General features: G+C 36.0%; 1 protein-coding gene across 21 annotated transcripts in view; it reads left to right on the top strand.

Annotated features, from left to right (window-relative positions):
• Nucleotides 1-24,972, top strand: part of LOC149806412 (uncharacterized) — a 229,104-nt gene that overhangs the window by 154,024 nt on the left and 50,108 nt on the right. Inside the window, exon 2 of one of the 21 annotated variants that reach the window (XR_016420195.1) lies at nucleotides 15,554-15,651. The exons of 19 other annotated variants lie outside the window; for them this stretch is intronic. The gene's annotated coding sequence lies outside the window, so the exon portion shown is untranslated. Of the gene's footprint in view, nucleotides 1-2,999; nucleotides 3,095-15,553; nucleotides 15,652-24,972 lie in introns of those variants that run through there. One more of the 21 variants, XR_016420197.1, reaches the window with a different exon arrangement.

Below are 24,972 nucleotides of genomic sequence, written 5' to 3'. Positions count from 1 at the left end.
CAGGTGTACGTGGAAAGGAGGGGGGCACCAAGATTTGTCAGTGCTTAGGGCACCAGTGAGCCTTAATCTGCCCCTGAATGTGGCTCATTACTCAGATGTAGAGTCACTAAGTAAGCATTTCATTATGATGTTTAATCTCAAGGTCATGCACTCAAATGTGCAGATTGAACTTTTTTAATACTATTGACTTACATATTGTATTATATTGATGACTTATATATTTTTTTAATATTAATGACATATATATTGTATTAATATTATTGACTTACATATTGTATTAATATTAATGACGTACATATTGTATTAATATCAATGACTTACATATTATATTAATATAAATGACTTACATATTGTATTAATATCAGTGACTTACATATTGTATTAATATTAATGACTTACATATTGTATTAATATTAATGACTTAAATATTCTATTAATATTAATGACTTGCATATTGTATTCATATTAATGAGATACATATTGTATTAATATTAATGACATACATATTGTATTAATATTAATGACTTACATATTGTATTAATATTAATTACTTACATATTGTATTAATATCAATGACTTACATATTATATTAATATAAATGACTTACATATTGTATTAATATCAGTGACTTACATATTGTATTAATATTAATGACTTAAATATTGTATTAATATTAATGACTTACATATTGTATTGATATTAATGACTTACATATTGTATTATTATTAATGACTTGCATATTGTATTAATATTAATGACTTGCATATTGTATTAATATTAATGAGATACATATTGTATTAATATTAATTACTTATATATTGTATTAATATCAATGACTTACATATTGTATTAATATTAATGAGATACATATTGTATTAATATTAATTACTTACATATTGTATTAATATCAATGACTTACATATTATATTAATATAAATGACTTACATATTGTATTAATATCAGTGACTTACATATTGTATTAATATTAATGACTTACATATTGTATTAATATTAATGACTTAAATATTGTATTAATATTAATGACTTACATATTGTATTGATATTAATGATTTACATATTGTATTATTATTAATGACTTGCATATTGTATTAATATTAATGACTTGCATATTGTATTAATATTAATGAGATACATATTGTATTAATATTAATGACTTGCATATTGTATTAATATTAATGAGATACATATTATATTAATATTAATGACTTACATATTGTATTAATATTAATGACTTAAATATTGTATTAATATTAATGACTTACATATTGTATTGATATTAATGACTTACATATTGTATTATTATTAATGACTTGCATATTGTATTAATATTAATGACTTGCATATTGTATTAATATTAATGACTTACATATTGTATTAATATTAATTACTTACATATTGTATTAATATCAATGACTTACATATTATATTAATATAAATGACTTACATATTGTATTAATATCAGTGACTTACATATTGTATTAACATTAATGACTTACATATTGTATTAATATTAATGACTTAAATATTCTATTAATATTAATGACTTGCATATTGTATTGATATTAATGACTTACATATTGTATTGTTATTAATGACTTGCATATTGTATTAATATTAATGACTTGCATATTGTATTAATATTAATGAGATACATATTGTATTAATATTAATGACGTACATATTGTATTAATATTAATGACTTAAATATTGTATTAATATTAATGACTTACATATTGTATTGATATTAATGACTTACATATTGTATTATTATTAATGACTTACATATTGTATTATTATCAATGACTTCCACATTGTATTAATATTAATGACTTCCATATTGTATTAATATGAATGGCGTACATATTGTATTGATATTAATGACTTGCATATTGTATTATTATTAATGACTTGCATATTGTATTAATATTAATGACTTGCATATTGTATTAATATTAATGAGATACATATTGTATTAATATGAATGATAGTTACATATTTTATTAATATTAATGATTGTTAGATGTTTTATTAATATTAATGACTTAGACATTTTATTAATGTTACATACCTCATTATGCTACAGTAAACAGACACTGCACAATTTTTGTATGCTTGCTTATTTTTAATGGAGAATTCTCACAGTTGCACATCATGAGAAAACACTGCATTTAATTCTTTCTTCTGCATTTATGGTTGACAGCCAGTTCCATAAAGAAGAGCAAACTTATCAGTTTCCATGATGATTTGTACAAAAATTACATAAACTTATCAGTTTCCATGATGATTTGTACAAAAATTACATAAACTTATCAGTTTCCATGATGATTTGTACAAAAATTACATAAACTTATCAGTTTCCATGATGATTTGTACAAAAATTACATAAACTTTTCAGTTTCCATGATGATTTGTACAAAAATTACATAAACTTTTCAGTTTCCATGATGATTTGTACAAAAATTACATAAACTTATCAGTTTCCATGGCGATTTGTACAAAAATTATTACTTAGATGATGTCCAAATTAATGTACAGTTCATATGTTCAGGTATACACTGAATTTTTTTACTTCTTTATATCTTTTTATATCTACCTGCCAGGCTGGGTGATTTGGTAACTAGAGCTGATAATCTCCCTGACAGAAATAAATTATCAGGGTCACTTAGTTTGCTTTTTTACATTATGTGTATGTTATAATCTTTGTCATTTAACAATGTTGTTGTCACAGACACTGAAACTGTCCGCCATCTTCACTTATCAGACACTGTGTATGGCTTGCACTTAGGGTAAGGAAACATCTTATTAAGTTTTGGGGTAAAAACGGTAAAGACCAATATCACTGACTGAAATAAGAAACATGGCTTGTGCAGAATAACTTGAGTTCCCCACCTTCTGTTAATATCAAACCTTGTAGATTGATTCTACATGGGGTAAGGAAGAATCCTTTTTATTTCCTATTTCAGGATCAAAAGGGTCAAAATAAAGACTGCCTGAAATATGAGCTCATTTCTGCACAATAACTTAGGTTTTCCATCTTCTACAGTTACCAAACTCTGGATGGCTCACACTTTAGGTAAGGAAGGAACCTGTCAGTTTGGAGGTCAAAGGTCAAGGTTACATTCTGCAGGGAAAAATTGTTTTCTGCACAATAACATTAGTTCTTCATAGTGGCCTAGTGGTTAGAGCATCCGCCTCTGATGAAGGAGGTCGTGGGTTCGATCACTGGCCGAGTCATACCAAAGACTTACAAAAATGGTACCAACAGCTGCCTCACTTGGTGCTGAGCATTAAGAGGTTAGTGTTAGGACTAGTTGGCCTGGTGTCAGGATAATGTGAATGAGTGGGACATCATGCTACATGTCTGCGGCATGATGCCCCAGTGCTGGACATCACTATAAACTGCCACACTGCAGACATCGTAGCGATATGACTGAAAAATTGTTAAAGCTTGTAAAAAATTCAAATCACACACACGCAGTTCTCCATACCTTCATTTACCAAAGTTTTACTCCCAATCTCCATCTTATCCCACTTTTTGCAAAGGTTCTTCTGTCTGTGCACAGTTCAGACCAGTCTGCCTTAGACCTGAAGCCAAAAAGTCTAAAATCCAGACACAAATTCGGATTCTGACCACAAGTGAATTTTGGGTGTTAAAATATTTCGGGTCTCAAACAATGCTTTTCCCTCTGTATTTGGTAATGCAGCTTGAAAATCCTGATTATTTGGTACCATTGTACAGCTACATCTGTCTACTCTTCTGCAATACCACCGACATTAGTGTATCTTAAATGACCTTGACACGACAGATCTCTGAAGTAGGGTACTACAATCTGACACTTAAATGGGGCACCAAGGGTTAATGAATTAAGCAAGCTGACTAAATCATCAGATTGCATGATACCTTTCACTTAAACAATGTGGCAAGCCACTTACTGATCAAGATGACTTCCTGCTTTAATGGAGTTTTTACAGAATTAAGAAATGCCCCAGTTTTTCACACCAAATACTTAAATCATTGAAAGTGATAATGACTGATGGTTTAGTATAAATGCAGATACTAAGAATATAGTGATTTTAGGAAATGATTGAATCGAAATTAATTATGATGGCAACAGAGGACACTGCCATATCAGATACCAACACCAAAAATGATAGTTCAGCCAAAAAAGCGCAAAGAATTGACACTAAAATGGAAGAACTCATGCTACTTAGGAGTAATTAGTAAAACAAACAACATAGACCCTGATCTTCGGGCACATAATGCAATGGCAGATCAGGATCTTTGTTATTTGCAGTTTGACTCAATTTATATGCATGTATACATGGTAACAATCATTAAAATTTTAGTATAAAAAGGAACTACTAATATGAATTTGCACCAGCAATTTAAAAAATCAAATTGTAAATGTTTATAGTTGTGGTGATGTAATAAGTGATATACTTAACATAGCTATGTCTTAACAACTATATCCTGTCATAAGAAGGGTCAAGAGATGTACACCAAATGAAATGACTGCAAATTGAGTGAGGTATGGTGTGCACATTGTCAATGGTTTACATGAGTGAAGTATGGTGTGCACATTGTCAATGGTTTACATGAGTGAGGTATGGTGTGCACATTGTCAATGGTTTACATGAGTGAGGTATGGTGTGCACATTGTCAGTGGTTTACATGTAAGTAGCCATCAGTTGCAAGTTTAATGTACAGACTGAGAGAGCACTTGAGTCTTGAATCACTTCGATTATTGTATACCATGTACAGGTTTAGAAATTTTGTTGAATGTTGCTACCTTGGTACCCCTCTAGAGGCCTATTTCTAACCTGGTTTTGTCTTATCAAACTTGGGATATATTCTTACCATATGTACTCACTTATAAGACAAATCCAACTGCACAGACCCAGATCTGCACTTGCATATAGCACAAGTAGATCTGGGTCTATGCAGTTTGTTAGGAGCAATCAGTAGAACAAACAACATAGACCCTGATCTGTAGGTGCTTTATGTGATGGCAGATCAGGGTCTTTTTTGTTTACAGCTGCACTAGACTTATAAATGAGTATATACGGGTAATCATTGTATTCTCATATAAATTTTATAATGAGCAAAATCAGTGCTAATAGGGTGATCTTGCATATGATTGATTGAATTGTTTTCCAATTTTCATCAGACTTGAAATAGGTATCATACAAGTTTATATCCTTGGGATGTTGGATGTGTTTGATAGTGAGCAAAATCCATGAATATTAATGAGGTACTCTTAACATTGATTACCTGAGTTTACATCAGATTTCTGGTTTGACTAAATATATGTTAAGATCTCAGATGAGTTGAGTAATTAACAAGATCCATGCATGTAAGTGAGGTGATCTTGCATCAGATTGACTGAGCCAGTTACCACTCTGAAGGCCATATTTTTGTTCTGTTTGTGATCAAATTTGGAATATATTTGCCTTTATTATCAAGATCTTCAGTGGGTTTTATACTGCATCAAATTCACTGATAGTAATAATGCATTTGATTGGCATAGCTTGTATCCACTCGGAAAGCCATATATTTGTGATCCAACTTGGAATGTCATCAAGAACTTGGACACTTTTGATCATGAGTAATGTTCATGCATAATAATGAGGTGCATATGAATTTCTGCGCTTATTACCGGTCTATAAGCCATAACTCTGTGCTTATTACCACTCTATATGCCGTAACTCTGTGTTTATTACCGCTCTATAAGCCGTAACTCTGTGCTTATTACCGCTCTATAAGCCGAAACTCTGTGCTTATTACTGCTCTATAAGCCGTAACTCTGTGCTTATTACCGCTCTATATGCTGTGACTCTGGGCTTATTACCGCTCTATAAGCCGTAACTCTGTGCTTATTACCGCTCTATAAGCCATAACTCTGTGCTTATTACCACTCATGCCGTAACTCTGGGCTTATTACCGCTCTATAAACCGTAACTTTGGGCTTGTTACCGCTGTATGAGCCATAACTCTGGGCTTATTACCGCTCTATAAGCCATAACTCTGGGCTTATTACTGCTCTATAAGCCGTAACTCTGACCCATATTTTTGGTTAAATTTAAATACGTTTCTAAGGTGAGTGTGATTCACCCATAATGTGGTGATTTTGTATCTGATTGGCTGAGCCTGTTACTTTGTGGGATCCGTACATATTAAAAATCATGCATGTGATTGGTTTCCACTCTAGAGGCTGTATTCCTGATCCAGTTTTGATCAAACCTGGTCAGTAAGCTTTAAACATCAAAATCATGGATTCATATAATGATGAATAACGTCAGGGACTATTAATGAGGTGATTTGCATCTTACTGAGTCTGTCAACACTTTAGTGGCTCAATTTATGATCATGTTTATTATAAACGTAGTAAATTGGCTTATATCATCAAAATATAATTTTTTTCAATAGCAGGATCTACACATGCAAATGAATGGCTAAAATTCTTACCAGTTGAGAGACTGTAATTTTTACCCAATTTTAAATTAAACTTGATTATTAGGCTTCTGTATATACTTGCTTACAAGTCCAGTCAAACTGCAAAAACAAAGATCCTGATCTGCTGTAGCATAATGTGCCTGCAGATCAGGATCTGTGCCATTCGTTCTACTGATTACTCCTAACAAACTGCACAGACCCAGATCTGCTAGCGCTTTATGTGATGGCAGGTCTGGGTCTGTACAGTCCGCAGTTGGACTCAAAAGTGATTATCGATGGTAAGTGAGAACACACACTAATATTGTCAAGATGTTGGATGATATTTACTATGAATGAGACCCATGAATATTTATGAGGTGATATTGCAGCTGATTGACTGATTCTGTTCTATGATTTTCTATGAGTGAGATCATTACATATTTTTCTATGAGTGAGATCATTACACATTTATGAGGTGATATTGCAGCTGATTGACTGATTCTGTTCTATGATTTTTCTATGAGTGAGATCATTACATATTTATGAGGTGATATTGCAGCTGATTGACTGATTCTGTTCTATGATTTTTCTATGAGATCATTACATATTTATGAGGTAATATTGCAGCTGATATAGTGATTTCTTTACCAATATAGAAACTTTATTCTTTTATAGGATTTTGATAAAGCTTGGTAATTTGGCCTTTTTCATCAATGTCTTGTTTGAGTATGATTATGAGTTAAATGTATGCATATTAATGATGTGACCTTGCATCTGATTGACTGAACTTGTCAAGAATCTAGCAACTGTATATACATATGGTCAGATTTGTTTCAATAGTCCTATATTAGCAGGATATTGGTGGAGTTTGATTACATATAATTATAATATGGTAATCATGTATCAGACTGTGTTTCCTTACCACTCTGGAGATTCCAGTAGGATTTTGCTCCATCTTAAACTTCTGTTATTATTGTCATAAACAGGTTCTATGATAAGTGAGATATTAATGAGATTCCTTGCATCTGACTGACTGAGCTTGTTACCTCTCTACTTATAGAACTGTAATTCTCATCCAGTTTCTATAAAACTTGGTAAATGCTTGCATATCATCAAGATCTTGGATGACTCTGATTACTATGCATATTAAGTTACATCTATTTTAGAAAGATGTTTCTTATCAGGACGTAGTAAAATAGAAGAAATTAAGATATAATTTTTGGGAGTGTACTTAGAATACATTCTTATCATTCTACAAAAGCTTGCTTGATGAACTGGTCAACTATCGAGTTGTATGCCATGTGATTGATATCAGGCCTACTTGAGCGTTTTGTTTTGTAATGGAATCGACAGTTTATTATTTTTGGTGCAGAATAGGTGACATAACTTTCAAACACATATACTGTCTGTAGTCGCTAATAAGACAAGCCCAACTGCAGACTGCACAGACCCAGATCTGTCATTGCATAATGCTCCAGCAGATCTGGATCTGTTCATTTTGTAACTAGTAATCAGTAGAACAAGCAGCATAGACCCTGATCTGCAGGTGTATTATGCTATGGCAGATCAGAATCATCGTTGTTTGCAGTTGGACACATCTTTTCAGTGAGTATATATAATAGTTTTTAAAACAGGTCACAGCTGAGACAATTTTAACAAAACACAAAAGAATTTCATGAGAGGGATCGTTTTATGGTGTGATACATAGGTTTAGTCTTCAGCATTTAATATTTAAAAAATGACAGATATTGTATTTTTAAGTTTATTATGAAATTTCTTTCAGTTTAATATTTGAATTAGAAACATGTCTCATTGAGTACCACAGCTTTACACTGGTCCCATGTGTGGATCTTCAGTTAAGTTACTATCTATGCAGTGTTCTGTGGATAACAGGCATAATGAATACCTTTTGTCTGCTGCTGAAATTGGAAATTAAACATGCTTTTGATAACTATTGCCAGGAGTCAGGGAAGGAGATAGTGTGCGGGGGTTTGTAGGGATCTGACTATGTTCATCATTGTTGGATAGGTCTCTAACAACATACTTAATGCTGGTAACACCTCATAATTTGGTCATGTAGGTTCTTACCAACATGTTTAATGTTGATGACCCCTCATGGTTTGGTCACTTTGGTCTCTAACAACATGCTGAATACTGATTCATAATTCAGTCACTTTGGTCTCTAACAACATCCTTAATGCTGGTGAGTCATGATTTGGTCACTTTGGTCTCTAACAACATGCTTAATGCTGGTAAATCATGATTTGGTCACTTTGGTCTCTACCAACATGCTTAATGCTGATGAGTCATGGTTTCATTCAGGGAATATTTGCTTTAATTTTTATGTCAACCTTACTTTAGTTTTAAATTCTATCTATTCAAGGGTAATATTAATTCATTTCTGACATTTAACTCTCCATTCATGAAGTATTGTATGCATATTAATGGTCACGTTGATCTGTCAATCACGTAAATCATGATATTGCAGTCATAAACTGAAAAGAGATCAATGACAATAGCAAACAAACTAGCTCTTTCACGAGACAGATTGATTTTAATATTTCTCAGATTGTTTAAAAATTAAGCTTAAATACTTAAGTTTTGTCTGGAATGGACCACTGCTGTTAGTATACATGAACTTCTGGTATATGTTATCTTTCACAGGTGCAGTCTGTGCCAGGCAGAACTGTACATACTGTACATTTCTTGTCTACTGTATTAAAATATAAAGATCTGTCATGTAAAACAGTAATACTCCTGTAAACAATTGAATATCTCTTTTTTTTAAAAAAGACAACAGCCAGTAGAGCAAATACTGTATCTTCCATCATGTGCTTCTTGTTTATTCCAGCACATAACTTGTAGCAAGAATGTCCCATTTGCACTCACTAGGTTAGGCTGATAAATCAGCCCTTCACCCATGACCATGTTGATTTTCAGGAGAGGGGCTGATATCACCCATTCATTAAAAGCTGCCATTATCTGCATCCAAATCTGGCTGCACAATTCAGTGTACATTTTATACACTTACCAGTATTTCTTGTGGCTGTGTAGCAACCGTCAGCTAAAGGGTTCTTTTGGTGACTTGTAAATCCATCTGGAATAAAACAACCATCTGTCCTGCAGCCATTTTGAATTTTGTGCTTGATATGGCTGTTACCAATTACAGGTATGTGTATAAAGCGTATACAGGTTTGTTCTGGAATGATTTGCATGCAGCAACATTGCACATTTTAATGAACAGGTCACATCAGACCCACATATCGTCCATCAGTATCAATGCAGATGGGGGGGTGGGGTGATTTATCAGGCTATCACTAGGTACCATGACATGTACCTCTTGTTTATTCCAAGACATGGCTTATAGCAACAGTGTCTCTTAATGTTAGACTAGCAAACAGTTTTTCTTGGATTTGAATCTCTTCAAGAATGATTGATTCCATTTTTCAAAAGAGATCTTGTGATTATGTTTATTTAACCAATCCTTGTATAATTGGGTCATTTGAAGTGTTGGTGTTGTAGTGGTGATTTTCTGAATGTTTTTGACAAATGCTCTGGGCAATTAACACCTTATACTAAGATTGCAGAACATAGCATTATACACATGTATTATGAACTGTGTAGTTATATATATATATATATATATATATATATATATATATATATATATATATATATATATATATATATAATACCAGCTAAGCCATTTTAGAAATCAAACCTGCAATCCACTGCTCCAGTTAGGTTTTAAAAAAAATTTACATGAAAAGATGTTATTGTATGCACAATACTTTGGGTGGGTGGTTGGGGCTGTACTCCCAAGTTTCATCTGACATTTCCTGTCCATGTCATTTAGATAGTTATAGCATCTACTATTTTTGGAAATCAGTTTAAATGTAAAAATTGATGGCTGCTTCCTAGGAATCAGTCAGCTATCAGTTTCAACCAGCTGGATACATTTTCAATATTTTTTTATGGAAAATTTCATTTTTGCTTGCTTGGAACATTTTTCCATGTCCATGAATTCATAGAATTATGACTGTCATCAGGTTATCTTATAAAAACTGCATGGTATGCATGATTGTCAACCAGGACATGTTTGAAATGGTTAATCATTGATCCAAGAAAAATGATCACTTATAATATAATGAAAGCATATGGGTTTAAAAGCAAAATATTTTAAACAAAAAAAAAACTCATCTGCAATCAGTCATTGAAAAAAAACTAATCAGATGCTTGGCCATTTTGATCATCCTGACCAGTCTTTGATTATTTTGATTGATCATCACACCAATACTGCCCACTCCAAACTACAACCCACTCCAAAATACTGCCCACTCCAAACTACTGCCCACCCCAAAATAACTGCAGGTTCATCTACAAACAGCATAGATCCTGATCTGCCATTGCATAATGCACTTTCACATCAGGATTTATGGTGTTTGTTCTTCTGATTACTCTCAGCAAACGGCATACACCCAGGTCTTCCAGTGCATTATGTAATTGCAGATCTGGGTCTACGAAGTTGGACCCGCCTTAAATCGACCACACACAGCATCCAGATACTTGTCATTCTGTGGGAAAATAAGACAAAATTGACCATTCTAGTCATGGTGGTTAACATGTTTGGATTTAAAGCCATATGTTGTTTATTAATAGCATCCTAATGAGTAAATACTGGCCAGAGTTCATTCTTGGTTAAATAGTTGTCATTCTCTGTGTTTTTGTCTTTCTTTGTTTCTTTTCAATGTCTATTTTTACTGCCTACATCAGACCAGGGTCATTAAACTTAGAGATATATTGCACCCAGTTATTGATGTTTTGTACAAAATGCTGAATTGAATAGGTTCATCAGTTGACTTTAATGTTGGCAGTAGATTAAAATGGTCACAAAGAAAGCAAATGTTCTTGAAAATACCTACTGATACTTTCTTCTGAAATTTATGGATTTATGTATAATGTAATCATTAGGACTAAAAGGGTTACAAGGAGAAACAAGTAGCATATACTGTAACATGCTTCATTACTGTAATTAACACATTAACCGTTGGTGACGAGTTAACGTGGCATGAGGTAGTAGACTACTGCCAAGCTCTGGAGCGTCAAGGTCATAAATGATACCTTAAATTGGGTGGTATTATAGAAAGGTAGACAGATGTAGCTTTACAATGATACCAAATAATCTGGAATTTCTAGTTGCACTACAGAATGAAGAGGGAAAAACCTCATTTTTTGGACCAGATTTGTTTCTACCCAAAATTTGCCCATGGTCGGAATCTGATTTTATGTCCGGATTTTAGACTTTTTTGTCTCAGATCTAATGCAGACCAGTATGAACTGCAAACAGACATATGAACTTATGCAAAAAGTAGGATAAATTTGTTAATGTTTTAAGTCTGATTATCATAACTGTAATTAAGTCCAGTTATCACAGCATGCATATATTGTGCTTCCTTAGAATTCAAACATTTATATTGTTACAAATTTGGTGGTACTGTTACAGTAATATATTGTGTAATATGCTATAATGCTTACATTGTAAATATTATGACATTTAACATTGCTCAGTATACAAAAAAATCAATAATACAGTGGTTTAGCTAACTATACCAGCATGGTCCGATTTATTTTATTACTGGAATCAAAATACATTTTCAGTGTAGTTGTTTGAGCTGAAACTAATATCAGAAAAGTCAGAATATTTTTTTGCAAAAATTTGAATAGAAATTTAAATATTCATTTGTTTATCAAGCACAGCATTCAGGCAGCATTTTGTAAAAGAAACCAACAAGATTAAATATAAACTTTACAATGTTGAAATTATTTGCAGGAGAACAACTTGAAACCTAAATCACCTGAAATTCTCATTCCGACTTGCACGGTATTCCTAATGTCAAAATTCTTATTAGTCAGATGGGGCCCCAAATGGCCGAGTGGTCTAAAGCGCTCTCCGTTACAGATCACTGCCATCTCACCTCTGTCTGTGTGGGTTTGAGTCTCGGATTCAGCCAATGTGGGTATGTGAGAAAGCTTGCCATGGTTCTTTCCGGGGTTTTTTCGGGTTCTTCCTCCACCATTAATACTGGCCGCCATGTATAGCCTATCGTGTGCTGAAAAATGTCATTAAACCCCACAACAACAACAACTTAATAGTCACATTCATCACCACATCACTAGTTAGATCTGTGATACTCTTTAAAAGAAGTGTAATACAACAAGTTGATGAAGAACATGATATGGAATATGGGTTATATCAAAGTCAACAAAGCCTTTGCGATGGGTAAATCAGCCAAAGCTCTGAAAAATTTGTGAACTGTTGTCGGACGCTTATATCATCTGGAACAGTTTCAGTCTCTCCAAAAAACCATTGCCCCCAGTCATCTTACCTCTGAAAGTTAATGCCAATATATTTCTGCATTTGGTCATTTATTCAGCTTTTGAAGTTGTTGCACAGCTATGAAATTAAAATTCTGACTAAACTGTGATACCATCATTTTCTTTTATTTTCTTAAAACCCAGCAATGCAGACATTACCTTCCTGTCCCTAAGTTGCACATGAGCCAGTTGGCATGATTTGGAACTGACTCATTTAAGTTGTAGGGGTAGGGAATTTGTGAATTCTCGTACTCTCTTTTTGCTGTTAATTAATGTAAAACCATAATTATCAGCATATATCTCAGTTTGTGCGGGATTATTTCATTTTTCTTTCTTGTACCTTTTTGATAATGACTTAAATGTTCTGAGGGAATCCCTCTTTTCTGATAAAACTGAATGGTCTACTACCAAAATTGGTTGAGGCCTGGGGAACTAGTTCACCAGTACCTCTTCCTGGTAGAGGATGCATTATACTGTCTAAAGAACTACCATGCCATTTCATACTTTTTGTAATCTACATCTTATGTGTTGGATATGGTCGATAATCATGTATGTGTTTCAGTTAGAACAATTATTTATCAAGTATGAATATGAATTTATTATAGTGTAGAAGAATATGCAAATGTCCAGTATGGGTCTTTTATAGTTCATCAAAAAATAAATCCTGTCAGACATGTTATATCATTGACTATGACAAATTCCAGAGACCTGCAATAAACATAGGGACCCTGAGTGGCCAACTAGTCTAAAGCACTCCCCGTTCCAAATCACTGCCATCTCACCTCTGTCTGCATGGGTTCGAGTCTCAGCTTCGACTAACGTACTTGAGAAAGCCTGCCAGTAGTTTCTCATGGGTCAGTGGTTCTTCCCAGGGTTTTCCAGGGGTTTTCCTCCACCATTATAGTGACTGCCAAGTTTAGCTTACCTGGCCCTGAAAAATGGCATTAAACCTTACTACAACAACAACAGCAGCAATAAACATATCCAAATTTAATTAAATTAAATTGGCCACATCTGTATGTGTGATTTTGATTGTGAAAATAATCACATAATAGATAGTTACTATATTAACCAGGACAGATAATGGAGTTTCTGCCCTTTACAGTCCATCTTCAGATCTTAAATGTTTGCATTGGTGCTGCATTTTAAGATTAACTTTGAACATAACAGATTCATTTGAATTTTTTTTTTGGGGGGGAGTCCTCAAGAATGTACACTGTACTCAAAACCCCATCAATGTCATTTAATTGGACTTAGAGTGACTTAGTTCGGTATCAATAAATACTGAAGCAGACAAAGAAAATTTGATGGATTTTATACATTTATAAGCATCAGCAAATATGAAACACGTATTAGAATACATTCAAGAAATATTCAAATAGGAAAATTAGGTATTCCCTTCAGCTCTAATACATATATATTCTCTTATAAGTCGAGTCCAACTGAAAATTACACAGATCCAGATCTGGTTTTACATAATGCACAGGCAGATCTGGATCTGTGCAGTTTATTAGGAGTAATTAGTAGAATAATCAACATAGACCCAGATCTGCATGCACACTATGCTATGGCAGATCAGGATCTGTGCTCTTTGCAGTCTGATTGAACTTTTAAGCAAGTAAATATGGTAGTTGCAGTACATCAGGTCAGACCTCAGTATTACCCATAATGCTGTGGGTAAGAACATCATTATGAAAGTTGATTTCAAAGTTGTTAAAAGAAAATGTTATTTATTGCATAATTAAATTTGCCTCTCAGGTGCATCTTTGCAGTTAGGAAATGCATTTGCACCATTCACTCTGAAACCTCAAAGTATTAGCTTCAGCAGAGATCAGTTGCTTATACCATTCAACTTATAGTAATAAGTCCCTTATCAATTGGGGGGGGGGGGGTCTGGTAGATGATTTGCTTTGATTTGCTTTTGAGTTTTGCAACACAGCAACACATGAATGTTAAGTTGAAGTAAAGTGCCTTGACCATGGTCACACCACAGCAGCCCCCCAGGCAGTGGTAGGATTTGAACTCACACCCTTTTAGTCATGGGCCCAGCACACTAAACTGGAACCACCGTTCTGATGGTTAGAGCATGAGACTCATAATTGAAGGGTTGTGGGGGTCAATATATTGGGAGGGGGCAAGATGATTTGGTCTTGTTTAACCTTGGAACCACTACTCCATTGGTAAAGCATGGACATGCAATTGAGGTCATGGGTTAAGTAACTGTCCAGGTAAGCCCAGGTGGGCTGCTTCATTGTGCCCTTAGCTATGGTTTTTATCTCCCATTTCATTGGCATGATATTGCCAAGAATATGCTGAATAGGTCATTAAATATAAACCAACCAAACATCTTGAACTGATAGCTTTAAATGACATAGGATCTATTTTGAGAGAAAGAGAATATTTCTAATAACTTGGTGCACACTAAAATACTGTTATCAGTTGATCACTTACCAGTATGTGGAGGGAATACTGCCTGTTTTGTGGGTACTGTTTTACACCCCATTTTTAAGAGCAATAAAACTTGTGACATTATTACATGTACTAATCAGATCTGATTTGTACTAACTAAAACTGTCAATAAATAGAAAGTCTCCCCATGTCAATGAAATAAATTATAACAACATGGCGAGTCTTTGAATAATGTATGTTCCTCCTGTCAAATAGATCCTTTTGATATACTGAAAGCTGGAAAAATACATAATTCAAAGACTTTGTGTTTACTAGGTCACAGATGGTCAGTAATGCTTCAAAAAGTCACAGTCTTCTGATGTTCTTGTTCTTGGCATCCGTCCGTCTACAGGAGATGATGGCGTAGCTCCAAAGTAAGCTTTTGTTTATCCTTCTTTCTAGCTCGCTTTTCAGCTTGTTTTATTTTTCTCTCTTCCACTGTGTTTTGAACTCCCTGCCTGACAGCTAGACGCCAGCTGGAACGGTTGTTTGCACAGCTCTCACAGTCGTTGACATTGATGTTTGCCGTCTTCATATCCTTCTTGTTGACGTCTTTGTAGCGCAGATGTGGTCGTCCAGTTGGTCGTGCACCTTCTGCTAACTCCCCATGTAACAGGTCCTTGGGAATGTGGCCTGGGTCCATTCTCTTGACATGGCCAAGCCAGCGAAGGCGTCTCTCGCTAAGAATGGAGAACATGCTGTTCATGTTGGCACGTTCTAGAACCTCTGTGTTGGGTACTTTGTCCTGCCACTGGATGTGCAGAATGCGCCACAGACATCTCAGGTGGAAGCTGTTGAGTTTCCTCTCGTGTCTTGCATAGGTGGTCCATGTTTTGCTGCTGTAGAGAAGTGAGCTGAGCACACAGACTTGGTAGACACGCAGTTTTGTCTTCTCTGTGAGGTTGGGGTTGTTCCAGACCCTCTGGTTAAGTCTGGCCATCACTGCTGCTGCCTTGGCAATCCTGCCGTTCATCTCAGAATCAATGGAGAGTGAGCTGGAGATGTTAGACCCAAGGTATGTGAAGTTCTCGACAACTTCCAAGTTGTACCCATCGATGGTGACAGAGGGAGAGGAGTCTGCGTCCTGCACCATGACGTACGTTTTCTTCAAACTGACGGTCAGTCCAAATTCCTTACAAGCATGGGAGAGGCGGCATACCAGCTGCTGAAGTCCATCTTCCGTGTGTGATGTCAAGGCTGCATCATCGGTGAAGAGCAATTCGTGGATGAGTACCTCTATGACTTTAGTCTTAGCACGGAGATGGGCAATGTTGAACAGCTTGCTGTCAGCCCTGGTATGGATGTACACTCCCTCGCTGCAGTCCTTGAATGCATACTGGAGAAGCATGGAGAAGAAGATGGCAAAGAGTGTCGGCGCAAGGACAAAGCCTTGTTTGACTCTGCTGATGACTGTGAATGCTTCAGATGTTGCGCCATTGAAGCACACAGTGCTGTGCATGTTCTCGTGAAATGACATGATGACAGCAAGCAGACGTGGGGGCAGCCGATCTTCTGCAGGAGTCTGAAGAGTCCACTCAACTAACCAGGTCAAACGCCTTCGTCAGGTCTATGAAGGCAATGTAGAGGGGCATCTGCTGCTCGCAACACTTCTGCAGCTGACGTAGTGAGAAGATCATGTCTAGATTTGACCTGATGGCTCGAAATCCACACTGGGACTCTGGGTAGACGCGGGAGGCTAGGATCTGCAAGTGCACCAAGGCAACACAGTGATATCAGAATGATGATATCAGAAGACTTGCTTCAGGTAGATGGGACTTGTAAACCTTGGATGGTAGCTCATCTAGGAGAAGGAAAACTCTGATTCCAAACCTCTGCTGCCTTGTGGCTATACCCACTCATGAGAAAGGCTAAGGGAGTAAACCCCGACAGAAAATCCGGAGATGGAACACGCTAATCGCCTTCATTGAACCTCCATCATCAGGTACTGAGAGAATCCTTGCCCTCCAGCTGTCAACATCCTTAGGCCCGGTCAACATCTTCAGCGTGTATGCCCCAACCCTCTGCTCCACCCATGAGGAGAAAGACAAGTTTTATGAGGCTCTGGATCAGGCAATATCCAGTATCCCCAACAATGAAAGCCTTTACTTACTAGGAGACTTCAATGCTAGAGTGGGAGCTGACCATGAGGCCTGGTCCACCTGTCTCGGCTTTTATGAAAGAGGCAAGATCAACAAGAATGGTCAGCGACTGCTGGAGATGTGCTGCTCCCACAGCCTATGTGTGACCAACACTTTATTCAAATGCAAGGAGATCCACCAGGTGTCGTGGAGACACCCACATTCACGCCACTGGCACCAGCTAGACCTCGTCATCACCAGGCGTGCAGAACTGGCCAGTGTTCTCCTCACCCGCAGCTACCACGGTGCCGATTGCAACACGGACCATTCCCTCGTGGCCAGCAAGGTGCAAATATTACCCAAGAAGCTGCACCACGCCAAGAAGAAGGGTCACCCACGCATCAACACCTGCTGTGCAAGCAACCCAGAGAAAACACAGCAGTTCATCAGCAAACTGAAGGAAGTCCTCACCAAAGTGACACCTGATGACACCATTGACTCCAAGTGGTCCCATATCCGTGACTCTGTGTACAATTCAGCCATCACAGCTTACAGGAAGAGGGAGCGAAAGAATGTTGACTGGTATGAGGCAAACTGGGAGGAGATGGAGCCCGTGACTGAGGCAAAGAGGAAAGCCCTCCTGGCATACAAGGCTGCACCTAGCCCCAGAACACTACAAGCCCTCAGGAATGCAAGGAACGATGCCCAGAAGACCGCCCACCGCTGTGCCAACACCTACTGGCTGAACCTTTGCAACAGTATACAGACAGCTACCGACACCGGGGATACAAGAGGAATGTATGAGGGTATCAAAAAGGCGACAGGTCCCCACAGCTACAAGACCGCCCCCCTCAAGTCCAAGACGGGCGAAGTCATCACAGACCAGGGGAAACAACTGCAGCGATGGGTTGAGCACTATCTCGAGTCTTCTGATATCATCATTTTATAAAGGAAAAAGTGTTCATTATTTTTATACTTGTGTCAGTGTTAATTTTGTCTCACATGAAGCTTGAATTCTTATCAATATATGAACCTGATATGATCTGAATTTGGTCACATTTTAATTTATAGTAATTAATGGATCAATCTTTTATATTATTTTAAACCATCACCCACCCCTGCAATGTATTCAAGTGGTAAGAACATGACAAAGATTATTTAATGGTTACGTATACCAAAACACATCATGTAATTCTCTTTCTTAAACTTGCATAAAATCTACATTTTCTTGATGTTCCATCAAAACTCTGAGCAGTAGCACAATTTTTCCTGGGGGTCCCAAGTGGCCGAGTGGTCTAAAGCACTCACTGTTCCGGATCACTGCCATCTCACCAATGTCTGCGTGGGTTCGAGTCCAAGGCTCGGCTAGCATGGGTATGTGGGAAAGCCCGCCAGTAGCTTCTCGTGGGTCGGTGGTTCTTCCTCCACCAGTTATACTGGCCGCCATGTATAGCCTATCTTGTGTTGAAAAATGGCGTTAAACCCTAGAACAACAACAACAACAATTTTTCCTGGCCTATTAAAAAGTTGTCACTTGTCGAAAGCTTCTGGATAAGAAAAGCTCCAATTACACATGACAACAGTAGGTCACTGCATTTTATTTATATGTGATAATCATGCAAATCCGTATCATCAAATGGCAGCTAATTATATTCTCTATTCCTACAAACTCCCAAAATGTTCTCAAAAAAATTTAAAAACTGATTATCAATGCAACAAATTTTCAGAGTAAGTCAGTTTACTTTTTTTTGACCATTAGATACCATATACAGTGTATACTAATTTAAAAATCAAGTCAAACTACAAGCAAAATATATCCTGATCTACCTTTGCATAATGCACCTGCAGATCAAGGTCTGTCTTGTTTGTTCTACTGATTACTCTTAACGAACTTCATAGACCCAGATCTACCAGCACATTATGCAATAGCAGATCTCGGTCTGTGGAAATTGCATCTGGACTATGATAGAGAGAATACTTTTGTGTACTAAAGGTCATTACTACCATCTTTCTCAGTGTAAGTTTTTTTAGCATAAAAACATAAATTTAGCACTGTGTACATTCAAAATACAAATTGTTGACTTAGCCATCACTGAAATCAGGATGAATTTAAAAAAGGGTTGATCTGCTCCCCATCTGGAAGCACAGGGACACCTATTGTGAGACAAGAAATCTGAGTCAGGTTTTGATTGTTACAAACAAAATTAATGTAGGTAAACAATTAAGGAGTACTTTAGGACCAGAGTTAGTATCCCACCTGCTGCCAATGACCTATGACTGTGGCTAATACCAGCCATAAAATAAATTTATGGTGGTTTCTCCCATCCATTCACTTCCAAGACAAGAAATACATTTTACACAATTTCTGTCCAGCTGTATTCCAAATATTTTGCCATAGCATACTAATTATAAAAAAGAATTATTAAAAAAATATTGATTTTACTGCTTTGATTAAGCTTTGGAATTGATCACCCTGTTTCCTTTGAAGTGATATATAAGGTAATGGGAGGTTGTTGTTGTTGTTGTGGGGTTTAACGCCATTTTTCAGCACGATAGGCTATACATGGTGGCCAGTATTAATGGTGGAGGAAGAACCCGGAAAACCCTGGAAAGAACCACCGACCCACAAGAAGCTACTGGCAAGCTTTCTCACATGCCCACATTGGCTGAATCTTAGACTCGAACCGCCGCAGACAGAGGTGAAATGGCAGTGATCCGTAACGAAGAGCACTTTAGACCACTCGGCCACTCGGGGCCCCAGGTAATGGGAGGTAGGACATTTTGATCAAAAATTGTTTAATGCCTTTTTAGAATTATTCTGTTTGAAGAAAAATTTTAACTTTAGTAACCATTCTCTCCTAGATTTTGCACATCTGTATAATGAAATTCTGAAAAACAAGCAAAACACAATCAATTCATGACAGGAAAAAATTACAGTTTTTCAAGAAAAACAAATGTTGGAGGACGGTCAGTTTCAGACACGTTAGAAAACATTGAAGGAGTTGAATAGAATCTGAATCATGTATATATGATGTGAGACTGGTTTGGCTACATCAGACTGAATTCAAACTCAATAAATAATAGGTGGAAAGTGTTCAAATAGTTCCTAGTCATTTGAAACACTGAAGTCCCACTTTAAAAGAGAGTGGGTCCCATCCTTTTTGTGAATTTAGCTATTAACTTGTAAATCATTCATTGTTGACATCTAATTGAAATTAAGGCACTGCAGACTGTCTGAGACTGTAATTGACAAGTAAAGCTTATCAATTAATAGACAGATCACCTGCCATTGTTAATTGGCACTAGTGGGATACAAATTGACCTTCTGTTCACTAAATCCTGTGATTGGCCAGGTGATGTCTTGTTATTCATGCTATATTTGGTAGAGTTAGGTGACTCTACTTGACAAATCAAACCCAAAGAGCATCATATGCTTCTTACACCTTTCTAGAGACCACTTTTTAAATCTCTGGAGATAAAGTGCATAATATGCCAATTTTTGGTCAGTGATGTCTGGAATAATACCAAAGAGTAATTAATTTCAAAAGTTGTATTTTTCATTGATCTGGACCTAGATATAATATGTAAAGAAGATTTTTTTTATGGCACACACTATTGTTGTCATCATTATCATCATCATCACCATCACCACCATCATCATCATCATCATCATCATCATCATCATCATCATCCTGCTCCTCCTCCTCCAGACTTTATGATACCCATTTTATGACATAGCCTTCAACTTGTATTTTAAAATGTGGGGACAGATTTAATATCTAAGTGTACAATGATGCTTTGCTTTAAAGGAAATCTCCATGTTGCATGTATTACAACTTTATATTTCTGTAAAATAATCCCATAAAAGTACCATATTATCACTGTTACTGCCAACCACCATATAATCCCATAAAAGTACCATATTATCACTGTTACTGCCAACCACCATATAATCCCATAAAAGTACCATATTATCACTGTTACTGCCAACCACCATATAATCCCATAAAAGTACCATATTATCACTGTTACTGCCAACCGCCATATCATCCCATAAAAGTACCATATTATCACTGGTACTGCCAATAAGACTATTCATGAGGTCACAATGCAGGCTGGTTCACAATTGCTACATACACTATGCAGTTGAATCTCATGATTGTAATTCTTCCATTCCCAATGATTTTTTTAACAACTATTTGAATACCAGTCAGACTTTTCTGATGCTAAATTAATTAACCAATGCTTTTATTTCTATCAGGATTGTTTCAATCAGTTTTCAGTATAATCTTTGTGCTTTCAAGCAAACAGATTTATTAGGATTAAATCTGTGATTTTTGTTTTTATTTCAGTTGAACACCATTCTTAACTCTATTAAACTGCTCCAGTGGGCTAGTGGTTAGAGCGTCTGCCTCAGATAAGGGAGGTCATGGGTTCGATCCCTGGCGGAGTCATACCAAAGACTTACAAAAATGGTACTAACAGCTGCCTCACTTGGTGTTCAGCATTAAGAGGTTAGCGTTAGGACGGGTCGGCCTGGTGTCAGGATAATGTGACATGCTACATGATGCCCCAGTGCCAGACATCACTATAAACTGCCACACTGCAGACATTGTAGCGATATGACTGAAAAATTGTTAAAGCTACGTTAAAAATCCAAATCACACACACACACACACACACACACATGCACTTAACTCTAAAATATATAGCACTGCAGTGAACCCAAACCCATTTGGAAAACCTCTGATGCTTTCATGTCATTCATACACTTTACCTCTGCAATATGGACACTCCAAATATGCAACAATTACACTTAAATTGTATGAAGTTTGAACTTAAATATTTCTACAAGCATGAGTTATTCCAAACTTACTGAGATTTTTTAAAGATGCTCCATTTGATTGTCAAATTTCAGGTGTAGACTACAGCAGATGAGTTTTCTCAGTCCATTGATGCTGAAAAACATGAATTATTAACATGTTACCATATATATTCACAAGTTTAGTCCAACTGCAAACTGCACTGATCCAGATCTGTCATTGGATAAAGCACCAGCAGATCTGTGTCTATGCAGTTTGTTAGGTGTAATCAGTAGAACAAACTACTAAAACCCTGATCTGCAGATGCATTATGCTATGGTTTGACTCGACTTATAAGCAATTATATACGGTTTGGTGACTTACTATATACTGCTAATTAGTATGGTCCAACTGCTAACAATGTAGACCCTCATCTGCTATCCCATAATGTGCTGACAGATCAGGGGTTTTGTTTCTTTTTCTGATTACTTCTAATAAACTGCATAGACCCAGATCTGCCAGCGCATTATGCAAACTGCATGGACCCAGATCTGCTGTCCCATAGTGTGCCAGCAGATCTGGGTCTGTGCAGTTTGCTTTCAGACTCAACCTGTAAGTGAACATGTACAGTAACTAATTTAAAAATTAATCTTGGTAACACTGCCTACTTTGTACTAGTCCTCAGTAAAACATCCTGATCATTATTATGATAAAGTATCTCCATTCAAACATGTACTTACGGAAGATGAAATCAGCATCAAAACCTTGAAAGTAAAATGGTATCATACAATATTTAGCAGTTGAAGTCTTCTAGCACTTAATGTAATTTTTATAAATGAATATTTTGTAATTAGTTTAAATTAAATTTAGCCTGAGAAGCTGAAAGGATGTGACCACTTCCCAATACAAGGAACTTAATCAAATGGGTTGGTAATTGTCAGATTGGCTCTGATAAAAAGTAAGTCAACAAGACCAGAACAACAAAAAAATCAATTACTGCTACTCCTGAACTCTAAGGTTAATGAGCAAACATAATTATTGTTTGGCCTTTAAGTTTCTAAAGCCTGAAGCAGAAAAGAGACAACTGATCTGATCATCGAACATGAATGCAGATGAGAACTTTAAACTTGCAAACATGAATGCAGATGAGAGCTTTAAACTTACGAACATGAATGCAGATGAGAACTTTAAACTTATGAACATGAATGCAGATGAGAACTTTAAACTTACAAACATGAATGCAGCTGAGAGCTTTCAACTTATGAACATGAATGCAGATGAGAACTTTAAACTTAAGACATGAATGTAAATGAGAACTTTAAACTTATGAACATGAATGCAGATGAGAACTTTAAATTTACGAGGATGAATGCAGATGAGAACTATGAATGCAGATGGGAACTTTAAACTTACAGACATGAATGCAGATGAGAACTATGAATGCAGATGGGAACTTTAAACTTACAGACATGAATGCAGATGAGAACTTTAAACTTACAAACATGAATGCAGATGAGACCAGTATATTGAAAGCTCTTGCTAACAACTTCGTCATTATCAGTTGGAGAGATGTCCATGAAATTGTGCCCATCATAGAGCGTACTAAAAAGTTCTTCCATCTGCCTCATTGTCATTGCAGAGGACAATGTGATTCTTTTACTTGTTGCATATATCATGACTAGACAGTGTCATATATCATGACTAGACAGTATGTCACATAGTATAACATGAAGGTCAAGGTCACAACAAAGGGCATTGTTATTCAGACACTTGTATATTTTTCAAGGGTACACCTTTTCAGCAACCAAGGGTATTTATAATGAAACTTTTGCCAATTTTCATGTATAGTTGGTGTGTCACATATTGTAGACATGCCCCCTGCTTCAGGGTCAAGGTCACATCAGTTGAAAATGTAACTGACTTGTATCCTTACCTTTGTAAGATACTTTATTGAAACAAACCAGTTATATATCATGATTAGATAGTTTGTCAGATACTGTAGCTCTGTCTGAATGGGTCAAGGTCACAGCAGTAGCATAGCAACTGCCTGAGCCAAGTTATGTACCAATAAAGATATTGTAATGAAACGTGAACGTGTTATATACCATGACTTGACAGTTGTTTTGGTTTTCAGCCTTCAAGTGCAAGGTAAACAAACAAGGGATAATGTAATGAAAGTGGTCTTTTTTCTTATCCAGGCGGTCACTTTTAATCCATTTATGAATCATTTTGATGAAACTTTACTCAGGTCCACACCATATCATACAGTAGTAAAGTTCCTAGCTCAGAGGTCAAGGTCATTACATATATTTAATATTTATTATCTTTAACTTTCACCAAAAAAATTTAAACTCAAGAGTATGACATCATCTACAAAAGACAGGAAGTTTACATCAGATATGCATCAGATCAGAAATGAATCAAATCCCCTGCTTTCATTGGTCCAAAACAGACACAGTTGTCACCTGCATGTATTTTTTATATACATGGCTATTTTGTCCAGCCTTTTCTTCTTCATTCAGATTGTATTGCTCTGGAATGAAAAATATTATCTTCATGGAAAAATCTTACAATGACTGTTTTTATGCCAAGAGTTTGTGTCTGAGATATTAAACACACTGCAGGACTGAATCACCCCACCTAAATTATTTTTTACATGGCAGTGACATTTCTTCGTCATTATTATCCTTTGTATAAAATTTGTTTTAAGCATTACTGAAAGGTGTGTGTGTGTGTGTGTGTGTTTCAGCATCATTTCACATAGTGGAAATTATTGATTTCTACATTTGGGTTATATAAGGACTAGACAGTAATA

Source organism: Sinohyriopsis cumingii, chromosome 1 (assembly GCF_028554795.1).
Source record: "Sinohyriopsis cumingii isolate HCF-2022 chromosome 1, ASM2855479v2, whole genome shotgun sequence".
NCBI lineage: Eukaryota > Metazoa > Mollusca > Bivalvia > Unionida > Unionidae > Sinohyriopsis > Sinohyriopsis cumingii.
Note: the sequence above shows the minus strand (reverse complement) of the source record. Positions and strands in the feature narration are given on the sequence as shown.